This window comes from Mirounga angustirostris, unplaced genomic scaffold (genome assembly GCF_029215605.1).
Source record: "Mirounga angustirostris isolate CCGP_5_RB_7025 unplaced genomic scaffold, mMirAng1.0.hap1 SCAF_4, whole genome shotgun sequence".
Classification (NCBI taxonomy): Eukaryota; Metazoa; Chordata; class Mammalia; order Carnivora; family Phocidae; genus Mirounga; species Mirounga angustirostris.
The window spans coordinates 168,816,167-168,833,016 of NW_026991712.1; the positions used below are offsets into that span (position 1 = coordinate 168,816,167).

General features: G+C 41.9%; 1 protein-coding gene and 1 non-coding gene across 6 annotated transcripts in view; one reads left to right on the plus strand and one right to left on the minus strand.

Annotated features, from left to right (window-relative positions):
* Positions 1-3,210: 3,210 nt before the first annotated feature.
* Positions 3,211-3,344, minus strand: LOC123860728 (U11 spliceosomal RNA). Its single transcript, XR_006794842.1, has one exon. It is a non-coding gene; the product is annotated as a U11 spliceosomal RNA (small nuclear RNA).
* A 3,417-nt stretch (positions 3,345-6,761) lies between these two features.
* The window catches only part of TAF12 (TATA-box binding protein associated factor 12), a 33,452-nt gene continuing 23,363 nt past the window's right edge, over positions 6,762-16,850 (plus strand). For 2 of the 5 annotated variants that reach the window (XM_045898287.3, XM_064589661.1), the window contains exon 1: positions 6,762-6,878. The gene's annotated coding sequence lies outside the window, so the exon portion shown is untranslated. Of the gene's footprint in view, positions 6,949-16,850 lie in introns of all 5 variants that reach the window. The other 3 variants (XM_045898284.3, XM_064589659.1, XM_064589662.1) reach the window with 2 other exon arrangements.

Below are 16,850 nucleotides of genomic sequence, written 5' to 3' on the forward strand. Positions count from 1 at the left end.
GTAATGAGTACATGGTATTCCATTTGCGGCTATCCCTTAGTTGGTTTGACTACTGTTCTTGAACATGTAGGCCAAGGGCCAGTTAACTACAGCTCCCCAGCTGTTGCCTGGGAGTCTAAGAATGGTTTTCACATTTTTAAATGGCTGGCAGGATTAAAAAAAAAAAAATCAAAATAATACTATTTCATGACATGTGAAAGTTATATGAAATTCAAATTTCAGTGTCTATAAGTAAAACTTTATTGGAACACTGCTACACTCTCTTGTTTATATATTGTCTGTTACTGCTTTGCAACAGCAGAGTTGAGTGGTTAGCAGAGACCGTATGACCACAAAAACCTAAAATACGCACCATCTGGCCTCTTTACAGAAAAAGTTGGCTGAGACATGGTGTAGGTAACTCTTCATTTCTTATGCTTTATAAAAAATACTGCAAGGAACTTCCATAGGCCCATGAGACCAGGCCTCAGTGGTCTCTTCAGGCTTTCCTGTGTGGTGCCACCTGGCTGGTTTCCTTCTGGCCATTCTGGTCTTTCAGCTGTGGGATTGCAGCCCATTGACTCCACCCTCAAGGCTTTGCCTCTACTTAACAGCCCTTCCTCCTACGACTTTGGTGGTCTTCTATTTCTTCTTCAGGTTTCAGCTTCAAAGTCTTTGCTTTAGGAAAACTTTCCAGATCTCCCCCTCCCAGCCAAATTCAGCATAGTACTCAGTTTGCTATTCTCTCCCCTCACTAAGCCTTGTGAAGTCAGGCACTGGGTCTATCACTACTACACTTGACCCTTGAACAATGCAGAGGTTAGAGGTGCCAACCCTCACCCTCCCCCCCGCCACACACACACTCCCCCTGCTGTAAAAAATACCATTATAGGGGCGCCTGGGTGGCTCAGTTGGCTGAGCATCAGACACTTGATTTCGGCTTAGGTCATGGTCTTGGGGTTGTGGGATAGAGCCCCACTTCAAGCCCCAGTGGGGCTCCAGGCTCAGCGCAGTCTGCTTATCCCTCTCCCTCCCCCGCTGCCCCTCATCCTGCTCTCGCTCACATCCACTCCCTCTCTCTAAAATAAATAAGTCTCAGGCGCCTGGGTGGCTCCATTGGTTAAGCATCTGACTTCAGCTCAGGTCATGATCCCAGGGTCCCAGGATGGAGCCCTGTGACCGGCTCCCTGCTCAGCAAGGAGTTTGCTTCTGCTTTTTCCTCTCCCTCTGCTCCTCCCCTCACTCGTGCTCTCCATCTCTCTCAAATAAATAAAATCTTTAAAAAATAAAGATTTAAATAAATAAGTCTTAAAAAAATCCAAGTATAACTCCCCATTGAGTATAGCTTTTGACTCCCCCAAAGCTATCTTCTGTTGACTAGAAGCCTGATAACATAGTTGATTAACACATGTTTTTTGTATTATATGTATTATATACATTATATATATATAATATGTATATAAAATATACATATTATATACAGTCTTATAATAATAAGTTAAACTAGAAAAAAGAGGGCGCCTGGGTGGCTCAGTCGTTAAGCGTCTGCCTTTGGCTCAGGTCATGATCCCAGGGTCCTGGGATTGAGCCCCACGTCCAGCTCCCTGCTCAGTGGGAAGGCTGCTTCTCCCTCTCCCGCTCCCCCTGCTTGTGTTCCCTCTCACGCTGTGTCTCTCTGTCAAACAAATAAATAAAATATTTTTTAAAATAAAAATAAACTAGAAAAAAGAAAATGGTATTAAGAAAATCATCAGGGAGGGGTGCCTGGCTGGCTCAGTCAGTGGAGCATGCAACTCTTGATCTTGGGTCATAAGTTCAAGACCCACCTTGGGCATAGAGCTTACTTGAAAAAAAAAATCATAAGGAAGAGAAAATACATTTCCAGTACCATGAGTGGACCTGTGCAGTTCAAACCCATGTTGTTCAAGGGTCAACTGATTATTGGAGCACTAGTATATATCTGTTGTTAGAATGAATGAACCCTTTGCTAAATCTCTCTCTCTCTCTCTTTTTTTTCAATAATCTCTATTCCCAAGGTGGGGCTCCAACTCACCACCGGGAGATCTAGACCAGAGTCACCTGCTCTTCTGACTGAGCCAGCCAGGAGCCCCTAAATCTCCTCTTAAACATAATTTTACATGAGGATACATTCTTGGGAGATGAATTTTTTGAAGGTTTTAGATTCTTATGTCTGTGCTGAATGGTTATCCAGAAAGGTTGCTGGTATCCATCACTAAGAAAGTGCTAAACTGGTATTTAAAACTATTGCTTCTGTTTTTAGAGGACAAAGGCTATAGAAAGAACATTAACACAGCTTTAGAAAGGGATATATAGGGCGCCTGGGTGGCTCAGATGGTTGAGCGACTGCCTTCAGTTCAGGTCATGATCTCTCCAGGTCCTGGCTGGGATCAAGCCCCACGTGGTACTCCCTGCTCAGTAGGGAGTCTGCTTCTCCTTCTCTCCTCACTCGTGCTCTCTCTCTCAAATGAATAAAGTCTTTTTTTTTTTTTTAAGATTTTATTTATTTATTTGGCAGAGAGAGACACAGCGAGAGAGGGAACACAAGCAGGGGGAGTGGGAGAGGGAGAAGCAGGCTTCCCGCGGAGCAGGGAGCCTGACGTGGGGCTCGATCCCAGGACCCTGGGATCATGACCTGAGCCGAAGGCAGACGCTTAACGACTGAGCCACCCAGGCGCCCCTCAAATGAATAAAGTCTTAAGAAAAAAAAAAAAAGAAAGGGATATATACGCCTGGTTAAAGGGGAAGAATTTTTACAAGATCAAAGTTATGCATGGTGATTCAATCACCCCTGCAAGAGGACACCTACGAGGAATCCCGATATTCCCACTAGGGGCATAATTCAGAGTGCGCTTGTATAAACATAACTTACTTTCCTTAAACCTGTGAAATGGAAAAATAGCTTATTTTTCTACGTCAGCAATCACCTGGCTTGGTTGTGAAAAACCAGTTTGTACCCACCACTCTTTGGTGTTTTTTTGTCGCGCTTCTTATAAATAGTTGACTTATCTTACTTAGCCATTTCATTATCAAGATCTCCTAAGTAAAATAACACTCAGTTTACTAATGAGACATCTAACCGCTTAACTGAACTTCATCCACACTCGGTACACCTAATAATCAACCCCCAAACATCGCCTATCCATCAGAGAAGAAAAATTCAAAAATCTACAAAAACGAAAAAAAAAACCCACTTCTTTTATTATTAAAAACAAGGGCGCCGGGACCAACGATCACCAGCTGCCCAGGTACCAAAAAATTATGCTTCCGAAATCTCTTGATGTCGATTCCGCACGAAGAGCAATGGAGCTGCCCTACGTGTGCCACTCACGACAGAAGCCCTTTTTGCCTTTCCAGAAACGAAAACAGGGAGGCAGTGCTGGCGAATCCCTCTTTCGCTAAAGGTGAAAACAAAGTGGAAGCAAGTTCTTATCCTTACTCCTCAAGTTGAAGGGGGAACTTCAAGACATGCTGAGCCGTAGAGCAATATTCACAAGAAGACTTTGTCTTTCGATTTTTATATAGAAGTAAGGGCAAGGACGTAAATTGATATGCAAATATGCGCGGTGCTTGCTGGGAAGGGGCCGGCGGGCACTGAGGGAGTGGCAAGGAAGAGCGGTTGTAGGAGCGAGCTGGGAAGCTGTCGCCGGCTGCGGTTGGCGTCGGGTCGCACCTTTTGTACGTTACGCGAGATACCCGCTTCTCGGCGGCTGTGGGTACCTATCTGGGGAAGACACGAATCCCACCCTATTAAAATGGAAAATGCACAAACTTGTACCACCCGTGGCCATCCAACCTGAAGCGGCCCCACCGTGGGAAAACTGGAGGCACAGGGAGAGAAGGACTGGGACCAACCTAATCTTCTGCTAATGATTAGCAGAACGTAGTGTGTTCATAAAGTGGAATGAATGCGATCTACTGTGCTGCCAAGGAGTGAATTAAACACCAAAAAGCACTGAGTGATAAGAGTTGCCGAATAAGGTACAGCAGGATGACCATTAACGTGAGGGGAAAGAAGCAATACTAAATTTGGATTGGTTAAAGTAGATCTTTATCAATAGATATAAAAAAAATGGAGTGAAGGTGTTGAATAGGGTACCACATATCGTTAATGTAATAAAGAACATACACGTGTGCACATAAAACCCAGTGCTATATATTTTCTAATGCCACATACTTTATTAACTTTTTAAAAAAAGATTTGCAAAAACACACATCACTGATTACCTCTGGGAAGGAGGGAAGGATGGGGACCATGACACACAAGAAATCAGACTTACCTGTAATATTGTAATTATTTTAAAAAGCATCATGAGCTATTTCATTATTGCGTAATTTTATTACTTGCATAATTGAAAATATTTTTTAACTTGTCCTTGCTTTCTATATTTTCTCTATTTCATTATTTTTTTTTAAGATTTTAAGTAATCGCTGCACCTAATGTGCAGCTGGAACTCACAACCCCAAGATCAAAAGTCACATGTTCTGACTAAGCCAATCAGGCTCCCCCCATATTTCATTTTTTAAAGTCAGGTTTGTTGATATATAATTTACATATAGTAAGTTCACCTTTTTTACCATATGGTTTAACAAACTCATATAGACATGTATCTGCTACCACAATCAATCAAATATCACACATTTATATCACCCCCAAAAGTTCCTTGGTCTCCTTTTCTAGTCAACCCTTACCCCTAGTCCCAATCCTGGTAATCAGTGTTCTTCTCTGGCCCTGTAGTTTTGCCTTTTCCAGAATGGCATAAAAATGGAATCACTCACATATACTTCATTTTTAATATAAAAACATGTGCTAATTGTAAAAAAATTGAAACAGTACAGAAACGTGAGAATGTTTTCCCCAAACTACTATTAACAGTTTAGTGTTTCTCTTGCCAGACTGTTTTCTATGTACATATACATAGATTTTTTTTTTAAAACGAAAAATATAGACTCAGGCATTTCACTTTCCTTGATGTATTTTAATAATACATAGAGGTACCTGACCTCTACAAAGGAGAAGCTGCAGAAGGGAGTTACATAAACAGCTCTTATACTATAATAGGATGCAGACTTGTAGTATAAACTGGTGGAAAGCCTAGATGTGGGTTCTGTCAGTTGTTTGTTGGGGGCTCTTCCTATAATCCACCAGTCATCTCTTCAAAACAAATCGTTATTTCACTCCTCTATTCAACACTCCAATGCCTTCCCATTGCACAATAAATAAACCCCATGTCCTAGCCATAGCCTACAAGGTCCAGCCTGAGCTGAACCCTGCCTACCTCTCCAAACTCTTTACCCACCACTGTATCACCTATTAAGCTCCAGCCACCTTGGCCATCTTGATCCTTGAATAAGCTTTCCTAGCTCAGGGCCCTCCATCACCCAGCTAGACAAATCTGGTATTTATGTATTTATTTTATTCTGGCATTCTCTTTTCTTACACTTTTGTGTACTTTCTGATGGCCTGTTTTTCCACTCCAGATTGTAAAGTAAGTTCAAGGATATTTATTGTCTGTGGTTATCTACTGGAACATACCCAAGCACCTAGCAAAAGGCTTGGCACACAACCAGCACTCTATTTGTTGAATGAAGAATGTATATTTAAACTGGTCTTTAAAAAGATGGGGGGGGGGGGGAGGTGTTCCAGATCCTTAGGAGAATGAAGAGAGCAGTATCAGGGAAATTAGGCTAAGGAAGACTGCTTGAAGCCTAATGGTGGAAGGGGCCTTGAATCTAAGAATTCAGATATGGTGGCAGTGTAGATGGTGATTGGGAATTTGGTAGGATGAGGATTTTAAGATATAAAGACAAGGAGGGCACTGGGGGACCTGCTGGCTCAGTCAAAGAGCATGCAACTCTTGATCTCAGGGTTGGGTTTGAGCCCCATGTTGAATGTAGAGATTACTAAGAAAAAATTAACTTAAAAAAAAAAAAAAAAAGACAGGTCAGGTTACTGCACCAATACAGTTGGGAGACACCTCTTCCTGATTCCTGTGGGCAGTTACCAGGGCTCACGTTGGGCTGTCACAACCCTTTATACATTCCTGCCATATTGGCTAGGACTGGGTCTTAGATGCCTATCACCTGGCATAGGGTAAAAAAGTTATCCCAAAGCGTTTGATGGAAAAACCAAAACCATCAGTTTAATGGTTACATACAGGACAGTACTGGGCTTTACAGTGAGACTTCTGAGTTCAAGTTGAGACTGCACTTATTAGCTAGAACCTTACTTCATCCCTCACGGGTTTTCTTTAAAAGATTAAACGATATATCGGAGTTAAGCGGCTTAGCAAACTTCCTGGATGACAGTAAACGCTCAATTTTTATTATTAGTTGCCAATCCACAGGTACAAACGGTCTCTCGTCTCCAGGTTCTTGTGTTGCCAACTCCCTTGCTAAGAGTTCAACAGAATTGCCTACTGGGTGCTGCGGTCCCAGGTGGGTTTCTCCGTCCCGATAACAAGATAAAAGGCACCAACTAAAAATGGCGACCTCTAAACCATCCGAGGGCGTCAATTACCGGTAGTGCTAGCGATATATACGACAGGCGGAGACGGAAAGAAACAGCAAGGGCAGGGTTCGTAACACCTGGGTAGAAGGCGAAGGGCTCACCCACGCTGCCAGTCAACCACAAGCAAGAAAAAGCACAACGCCCGGAGCGGAGCAATAGCCTAGGACCCCGACCACGTGTCAGAGGGCAGTCTGCGCCTGCGCAAGCCAGGCGCGCGCCCGCAGGCCGGAAGAGCCGCGCGTTTCCGGGTTGGAGGCGGGGAGCGGTGCCGGAAGTACTCGGGGAGGGCCCAGCAGTCGGACCGGCTGCTGAGACGAACGCTTCACTGGGGCAGTCTCCGCATATCATGGGGAGATAGACGCTGCTGCCTGTGAGTCTTGGGCCCTGGCAGTTGAGGAAGAAGAGCGGGAGGAGGGAGTCAGGACCCAGACCCACAGTGGGTCAGTGTTTGAAGAACTAGGTTGTGGAGGAGACCGGATTGTGCGAGGAATCAGGCTGTTGGGACGGGACTGAGGGGATCGGGGCTCGGAGAAGACGCGGCTGTGGGGACCCGGGCTGTAGACGGGACTTAGGGAACGGGGACGGATGTGAGTTCTCCGGCACCTGAGGGAAAGCGGTGTGAGAGGGACAGGATTGTGAAGACCCATGCTCCTAAGAGGAGAGGGTCGGAAGGGAAAGGGGCGTGAAGACACGGGCTTCGGAAAGGTAAAAGCGGAGCTGTGAGGACTTGGGCTCCTAAGAGACAGAAGCGGGACAGTGAAGATCCAGGCTCCTAAGGAGTCAGAAACAGGGCAGCAAAGACTTAGGTTCCTAAGGGGCAGGAGCACTCAGAGAACACTTGGGTTTGGAAGGAACAGCAGCGGGCAATGAAGACGGGCTTCTGTGGGGACGGGATCTGGGCTTGGAGACTCCGAAGTACCTGAGGGAACAGGGCTGTGAAGACCCGAGCTCCCCAAAGCGGAGAGTATAAGGGGCCATGGCTGCGAGATCAGACTCCAAGGGAAAGGGAGAGAGTTGGGAAAAGATCTAGTGATCTATTTTTTCCTCATATACTCTGAATCCAGAGTGGTAAAGGATGTATTCAGGGGAAGAAGACCCTTCCTTCCCGCTGCCTGCTTGGCTTTTGGCAGGCTTTTCTTGTGCCAGATACTTTCTCTAGGAAAGCCCCATGCAAGCATCTTCGTTTTCTGCTTCCTTCTTACGAAGCTCTGATGTGAAGTCGAAGCCGTTTGAACTCAGTTATATACTTGATAAGTGCTTTAAATACCATTCCACTCGACCCTGATTGAGCACAGATCTCTGCATCTCAAATCAAAGAATGTTAGAGATGGGAGGACAGGATGGCCCAGAAAGATAATCTTTTTTAAACTCCTGTTTTATATGTAAAGAGGCTAAGGTCCAAAGAAGGTATAGGATCACAGTGAGGTAGTGATTGATTAGATCATAATTTTGATATAGTACCCTACTGTGCCTAGCAAATAGGAAATACTTGGCTAATATCCTTGAAAACATGCTTCTAGAATCTTTGCTTTAACTTCTAACGCAAGAGGGAAATTTTTTACAAATTTAGTACTTCATTTTGAGGCTTGTTACTGTATTGACATCAATACAGTGAATGTCACTTAACCAGTTAAGGAACCTTTAAACGAAGCCCCCTCCCCCCCAAAAATATAGTAAGCAGTTTAGAAAGTTGTAGATAAGTAAGTTGTATCCTATATTTTTAGTATAGGCATTTACTGGAGATGGCTGCTTTTATTTTATTTTTTATTTATTTTATTTTTTAAAGATTTTTTATTTATTTGAGAGAGAGAGTGAGCACAAGCAGGGGGAGGGGCAGAGGGAGCAGGAGAAGCGGGCTCCCCCCCTAAACTCCGACCCTGACTCTGACTCCTACTCCATCCCAGGACCCTGGGATCATGACCTGAGCCGAAGGCAGACGCTTTAACCCACTGAGCCACCCAGGCACCCCAGATGGCTGCTTTTAGATAAGAATGTCAAGGATACTTGGACGAGTTACTTCCCTTCAATAATATCTTTTACTGAAACCTACTCAGACTGATCAGGCACCATCATAAGCACTTTTAAATATTTAATTATCACTTACAGCCCCACAAGTTAGATATTGTTAGTACCAATTGGTTCAGAGAGGTTAAGTACCTTGCCAGAAAACATGGTACTAAACCCATGTTATGTGTTTGACTAACTTTTTTCTACTTTTCTAAATTCCTCTCCATATATCAGTTTGCCCATCAACAAAATAGAAATAGCACTTATATAAAAAATATCATTGAATGAAGGCATCCAGGGCGCCTGGGTGGCTCAGTGGTTTAAGGCGAGTGCCTTCCGGCTCAGGTCATGATCCCAGAGTCCTGGGATCGAGCCCCGCATCGGGCTCCTTGCTCGGCCAGAAGCCTGTTTCTCCCTCTCCCACTCCCCCTGCTTGTGTTCCCTCTCACGCTGTCTCTCTCTCTCTGTCAATTAAATAAATAAAATCTTAAAAATAAATAAATAAATAAAAGCACCCCCCTCCTCCTTAAGACTTCTCTTTATGTCAAGTACTATAACTTGTTAGGGTTCTTATATAGTGTAGTATTTGAGGAGAACTAAATTTCTGTGTTTTTAAATAAGAATAGATATTTAAGATAGGAGAATAGGACCTGAATAGAACTTTTCCTCACAATGGACTAAGATATATTTAATTTGAAATTTAAGAGGCCAAGAAAGACCAACTTGAAGAACAAGGAACTAAATTGGATTAACTTTACAATTAATTGTAACATGAACTAGATGATCAGGGAAATTGGGCTAACTAGTTGAAACTACTATTTTTTCCCAGAGAGTTAGCTTATACTATTTGCAAGTGCCTCTACTGTTTGCAAGTGATCAAAACTTACACCAAATTGTGAAATAAAGCATGCCCATGCCACCATTTCAAAGTACTTGATGGTTTAATTAATGATAACTTATTCCTGAATTAACATCCTCATCTACATTTGCAAAATGTACTTATTTCACTCATTTGTGGTTCTAGCACTGAGTTATTATAATAGTATTTCAAAGTACCTGATCAGAAAATCATTGTGTTAGAGCAGATATGAACATAGAACATATTACTTTTTTTTTTTTTAAGATTTTATTTATTTATTTGACACAGAGAGACACAGCGAGAGAGGGAATACAAGCAGGGGGAGTGGGAGAGGGAGAAGCAGGCCTCCTGGGGAGCAGGGAGCCCGATGAGGGGCTCGATCCCAGGACCCTGGGATCATGACCTGAGCCGAATGCAGACGCTTAACGACTGAGCCACCCAGGCACCCCAGAACATATTACTTTTGATCTGCAGTCTTCATGGAAAGCCCCAGAATACTTTGGAGACAATATACCAGCAGTGTTTAGAGTCTGTACTGTGAAACAGGTGTGCTGGATGCAGAAGACAAACTGAAATCAGTACATATGGACCTAATCTAAAATCTTACACTGTTTCTTAGAGCTGCAAGGGACTTTAAAATCTGTCTGATCCTACGCTTAACTATAGATGTAGAAACTAGTCAAAGGGAGCTCACATAATTCAGTGGCAGAAGTGGATGATACCCAACCCTCCTGACTTGGGTCTTCCTTGTGCCATAGTACCCCTCATCAGCCTCCTGTTGATCATTTACCGGTACCATTTTTTTTCAGTCACTATTGTTTTTTTTAATGTCTGAAGTCATAAAAATGGTTTTAGGATGGCACCAACACATACTACAATGGGGAAAACTTTTAGTTCTAATACACTGATTTTTATAACTAAGATTTAGAAGAGGAGAGCATATATATTATATAATATTAGCAAACACATTTATTTGTACTTTCCATGTGCCAGGCACTCTTCTAAGTGCTTTAGATATATAAACTCAATGTATTGTCACAACAATCCCATGAGATACACTTTATGATTAACTCAATTTTTCAGATGAGGAAATTGAGGCATAAAGAGATTAGATAACTTGCTCAGGGACATAAAGCTAATTAATAAGTGGCAGAGTTGGTACTTGAACCCAGACACTGCCCCCAGAGTCCATGCCCTCAGCCACTGTAGTATACTGCCTTTCTGTTAAGTCAAAACCACCTAGTTTAGTCAAACTAGTCAAAAAAACTAGTGGGGGAAAAAATCCCATGTTTCTGTTGTTCTCAAGTCTTACAGAATGCAATTAATTGATTCTTTCTGTTTTTTTAGGCTGGGAAATATGAGTTGGTTTAGATACATCTAGAAGCCAGTGAGGAGAGAAACAGGTAGAAAACCCAGTCAGTAAGTTAAGTCATGCACCATAGTGATAGGGCTTTTATGCCATCAGCCTAGCAGTCCCCTTCATTCCAGTATTTTGTTTAAATAATTCCTAAACATTTCAGAAGTAAAAGGGTTTTAAAGACAATCTGGTCTTCTACTCCCCTATTCTCTCCACTTAAAAAAAATCTTGTGGAGGTGGATATATGTGGGGCACTTGGCTTGCTCAGTCAGAAGAGCATGCGACTCTTGATCTCTGGTTTTTAAGTTCAAGCCCCAACATTGGGTGTAGAGTATATTTAGAAATAAAATCTTAAAAAAAAATCTGTTAATGGAAGAGTTGTCTAGAAAAGGCCATAGTCTTTTTTTTTTTTTAAAGATTTTATTTATTTTTTAGAGAGCGAGCAAGAGAGAAACAGCATGAGAGGGGCGAGGGTCAGAGGGAGAAGCAGGCTCCCCGCTGAGCCGGGAGCCCGATGTGGGACTCGATCCCAGGACCCTGGGATCATGACCTGAGCCGAAGGCAGACGCTTAACCACCTGAGCCACCCAGGCGCCCAAAAGGCCATAGTCTTATAACTACTACAAGGTATCCCCCCATCTCCTACCCTCTGAAAAATCAGATCCTCTTAATACAGTAATAGGGTTGCAACGATTTCTGTTTGAGGTACAAGCTGTTAAAAGGAAAAGCAGTGGGGCTTGTTATCCTCAGCCTATCAACCAGAGTTTAAATGTAGCTGGTAAGGGGGAGGGAGGATAGGCTTGGTATTTAATTGAACTCCCAGCCACACAATCTTGTTTTGATAAAATTACTAAATAACTTTTACTGTAGATCACTGGGGCATGGGCTTTCTGGAATTATTTTGTAAATCCCATAGCGTGTGATTTCCACATAGTAGGTGCTAATAAGGGTTTACTATTATAAGTGTTCTCCCAAACTGTCCCACAGTTAATGCCTGTTTTTACACAGCAATACTTCCTATTTCTTGGCATTCCAAGTAACTGAGAATTAGAAACTTGAGTAGCCCAAAGGCAACCATGGTATATTATGTAATGGAATTCAGGTTATTTAACAGTCACTTCATTCCATTGTGCTTGGTCAGCATCATCCATAGTTGGACTTGATGAAAATTGTCAGTAAACAGGTAATTTGGATGTGGAGGCATTGACCATTTCAGAATGGTTGTGATGTTTTGTTTTTAAATTTACATACCAAAAAATCCACCCTTTTGGGAGTACAGTTCTATGAGTTGTGACAAATGCATACTGTCGTCATGTAAGCACCATCACACTGCTACCTAACAGTCCCACCACCCCCAGAATTTTCTTCATGCTGCTCCTTTGTAGTCCAACCCTAGCCCACTCCAAGCCACTGGCAACCACTGATCTATTTTCTCCATCTATATAGCTTTGCCTTTTCCAGAGTGTCATATAAATGGAATCATACAGTAAGTAGCCTTTGAGTCTTGCCTCTTTCACTTAGCATATGCATTTGAGATTATCCACGTTGTTGCATGTATCAGTAGTTCTTCCTTCCTATTGCTGAGTAGTATTCCATTGTATGAATATATATTCATAGTTTATCCATTCACCAGTTGAAGGAAATCTGGATTGTTTCCAGTTTTTGGCAGTTATTAATAATGTTGCTATAAATATTCATGTACCAATTTTTGTGTGAATATAAGTTTTCATTTCTTTAGGGTAAATACCTAGGAGTGGGATTGCCAGGTTATATGATAAATATATATTTAATGTTATAAGAAACTGCCAAACTGGGGCACCTGGCTGGCTCAGTTAAATGTCTGCCTTCAACTCAGGTCATGATCCCAGGATCCTGGGATTGAGTCCCGAGTTAGGCTCCCTGCGCAGCAGGGAGTCCACTTCTTCCTCTGCCCCTCTACCTGACTTGTGCTCTCTCTATCACTCTTTCTCTCTCAAGTAAATAAATAAGATCTTTAAAAAACAAACAAACAAACAACATGCCCAACTGTTTTCCAAAGAGATTGCACCGTTTTATACATTCACACAGAAATGTATGATGGTTTCAGTTGTTCAACATCCTCTCCAGCACTTGTATTTTAAAAAAATTTTTTAATTATTCTAATAGTATTTAGTATTCATTTCCCTAATTGCATTTCCCAGATGACTAATGATATTGAGTATCTTTTCATGTGTTTATTTGCCATCTGTATATCTTAGGTGAAGAATCAGTTCAGATTTTTTTGCCCCCTTTTTTTTTTTTTAAAGATTTTATTTATTTGACAGAGAGAGATACAGCGAGAGAGGGAACACAAGCAGGGGGAGAGGGAGAGGGAGAAGCAGGCTTCCTGCGAAGCAGGGAACCCGATGCGGGGCTCGATTCCAGGACCCTGGGACCATGACCCGAGCCGAAGGCAGACGCTTAACAACTGAGCCACCCAGGCGCCCCTGCCCATTTTTTTAATTGGTCTGTTTGTTTTCTTATTGTTGAATTTTAAGAATTCTTTATATATCCTGGATACAAGTTGTTTGTCAGATATGTGATTTGTAAATATTTTCTCTTAGTCTATGACTTGTCTTTATTTTCTTTTGTGGAGCAGGAGTTTACATTTTGATTAAGTCCATTTTATCAGTTTCTTTTGTGGATTGTGCTTTTGGTGTTGTATCTAAGATTCCTGCCCTGACCCAAAGTTATGAAGATTTTTTTCCCTATGCTTTCTTGTAAAAGTTTTATAGTTTTACATTTTTAATTTTACGTCTGTGATCAGTTTTGAGTTTGTTTTTGTATAGGTGTGAGATATAGATCAAGGTTCATTTTTGTTGCTACTGCTATATATTTTTTTTAAGATTTATTATTTTAGGGGCGCCTGGGTGGCTCAGATGGTTAAGCGTCTGCCTTCGGCTCAGGTCATGATCCCAGCGTCCTGGGATCGAGTCCCGCATCGGGCTCCCTGCTCCTTGGGAGCCTGCTTCTCCCTCTGCCTCTGCCTCTCTGTCTCTCTGTCTCTCATGAATAAATAAATAAAATCTTTAAAAAAAAAAAAAAGATTTATTATTTTAGGGAGAGAGAGAGTCTGCACCCATGTATGTGATGTGGGCGAGAGGCAGAGGGAGAGGGAGAGAAAGAATCTCAAACAGACTCCATACTGACTGCGGAGCCCAATGTGAGGCATGATCCCTTGACCCTGAGATCATGACCTGAGCTGAAATCAACAGTCTATCACTTAAGTGACTTAGCCATCCAGGTGCCCCTATTTTTTGTTATATTTTAAAAACAGTTGTCAGAATTACCTGTCTTTTCAGAGGAAACAAACCAAACAGTACTTTCTTTTTTCATAGATAACATGCACATGGGACAGAATTTGGGTATACAATGAAAAGTAAATCTTCTTCCACCTTGGTCCCATAGGCCACCCAGATACTACCATTCCCCTCCCCACTAAGATAACTGCTGTTATCAGTTTGTTATGTATCTTTCCAGGAATAATTTATGCATTTACAATTATATGTCTTTCAATGAATGATAACAAATTATGCTCACTCTTCTGTACCTTGTATTTTCAATGATCAGTGTATTTTAGAGGTCATTTCATAAGCTTCTTTGTTTCATTCTTTGTTTTTTTAAGGATTCCACCTATCCATTTGAGAGAGAGAGTGAGCCAGAGAGAGAGAGAGAGAGAGCATGAGCGGGGGAAGGGAAAGGGAGAAGCAGACTCCCCTGCGAGCATGGGGCTTGATCCCAGGACCCCAGGATCATGATCTGAGCCAAGGCAGGTGCTTAACTGAGTTGAACCACCCAGGCGTCCTCTTCCTTGTTATTTATTATTATTATTTTTAAAGATTTTATTTATTTATTTGACAGAGACAGTGAGAGAGGGAACACAAGCAGGGGGAGTGGGAGAGGGAGAAGCAGACTCCCTGCTGAGCGGGGAGCCCGATGCGGGGCTCCATCCCAGGACCCTGGGACCATGACCTGAGCCGAAGGCAGACGCTTAACGACTGAGCCACCCAGGCGCCCCCTGTTTTTTAAATTTTTTAAAAAGTTTTATTTATTTAAGTAATCTGTACACCCAGCATGGGGCTCGAACTCACAACCCCGAGATCAAGAGTTGCATGCTCTTCCAGCTGAGCCAGCCATGCACCCCTGGATTCTTTCATTCAGCTTAATATTTTCTTTTTTTTAATTTATTTTATTTTTTAAAAAAGACTTTATTTATGTATTTCACAGAGAGAGAGAGCACAAGCAGGGGAAGTGGCAGACAGAGGGAGAAGCAGGCTCCCTGCAGAGCAGGGGGAGCCCGATGCAGGACTCGATCCCAGGACCCTGGGACCATGACCTGAGCTGAAGGCAGTCACTTAACCAACTGAGCCACCCAGGCGCCCCAGCTTAATATTTTCATTAGTCTTATTCTTTTTCAATGTATTTCATTTTGTGGTTATACCTTAATTTATTTAACTATATCACTTTTGTTGGACATTTAGGTTGATATTCCTCGTATGTGTAGTTTTCTATTTACATAGATATCCAACTATAATATAAATTGCTAAAGATGGAACTATGGGATCAAAACAATATATGTTTTTCTTTTTTTTAGAGAGAGAACCTGTGTGTGAATGGGGGGGAGGGGCAGAGGAAGAATGAGAGACAATCTTTTTTTTTAAAGATTTTATTTATTTATTTGAGAGAGAGAGAATGAGAGACAGAGAGCATGAGAGGGAGGAGGGTCAGAGGGAGAAGCAGACTCCCTGCCAAGCAGGGAGCCCGATGCGGGACTCTATCCCGGGACTCCAGGATCATGACCTGAGCCAAAGGCAGTCGTTTAACCAACTGAGCCACCCAGGCGCCCCGAATGAGAGACAATCTTAAGCAGGCTCTATGCAACACAGGCCTTGATCTCAAGACCCTGAGATTGTGACTTGAGCCAAAATCAAGAGTTGGATGCTCAACCAACTGAGCCACCCAGGTGCCCCAATACATGCTTTTTTAATTTTGGTAGGTAGTGCCAAGTAGCCCTTTGTAGAGACCTAACTAATTTATATCCTCCACCCCCCTTCCAACTCCCAACAACGTGTGAAATGATTATTTCTCTATAAAACTTTCAAACAGTATGTATAGAACTTTTTCATCATTGCCAAAGGAGGAATAAATAGTTTTAATTTGCATTTTTATTATCAATGAGAATAAGAATCATTTCATTACTTTTTTTTAAAGGATCGTTTCATTACTTTAAGAGCTATTTGAATTTCTTGTACTGTCGTTTTTGTTGTTTTTGCAATTTTTCTTTTAGGTGGTTGGGTGCTTATTGATGCTTGGTATTTTTTATATGTAAAAGAAATTAGTCCTTTGTCTTTGATACATATTGCATATATTTTTGCTAGTTTGTCTTGTCCTTTAATTTTATTATGTTTGTTGCCATGCAGACATTTTTATTTTTACTTAAAAATTTATTTTTCAGACATCTTTATTTGTATGTAATTGAACATGTCAGTCTTTTATGATTCCTGAGCTTTGAGTCATCTTTAGAAGGGCTTTTCTTTTTTAAGATTTATTTATTTATCTTAGAGAATAAGACCAAGCGAGCGTGAGTTGAGGGGAGAGGGGCAGAGGGAGAGGGAGAAAGAGAAACCTAAGCGGACTCCACTTGGAACCTGATATGAGACTCGATCCCACAACCTCGAGCTCACGACCTGAGCCAAAATCAAGAGTCAGATGATTAACAGACAGCCACCCACGTACCCCAGAAGTGCTTCTCATTTACTGCTGAGAATAATTTTTTTTCAATTTTTAAATATTGAGATAATTGTAGATTTATGCGTAGTTACGAGAAATAATGCAGAGAGATCTCTTGTATACTTTGCTCAGTTTTCCCCAGTGGTACATTTTGCAAAATTGCTGTCTATTATGACAATCAGGATATTGACATTGATATAATCTACCAGCCTTATTCAGATTTACCAGTTTTACTTGTATCTGTTTACTTGTGTTCAGTTGTGGGTGTATGTGGATTAAGTCCTATACAACTTAGTCACTTTTATAGGTTCTTTTATCCATCATCACAGTCAAGACACTGAATGATTCCATCACAAAGGTCCCTCATTTTGC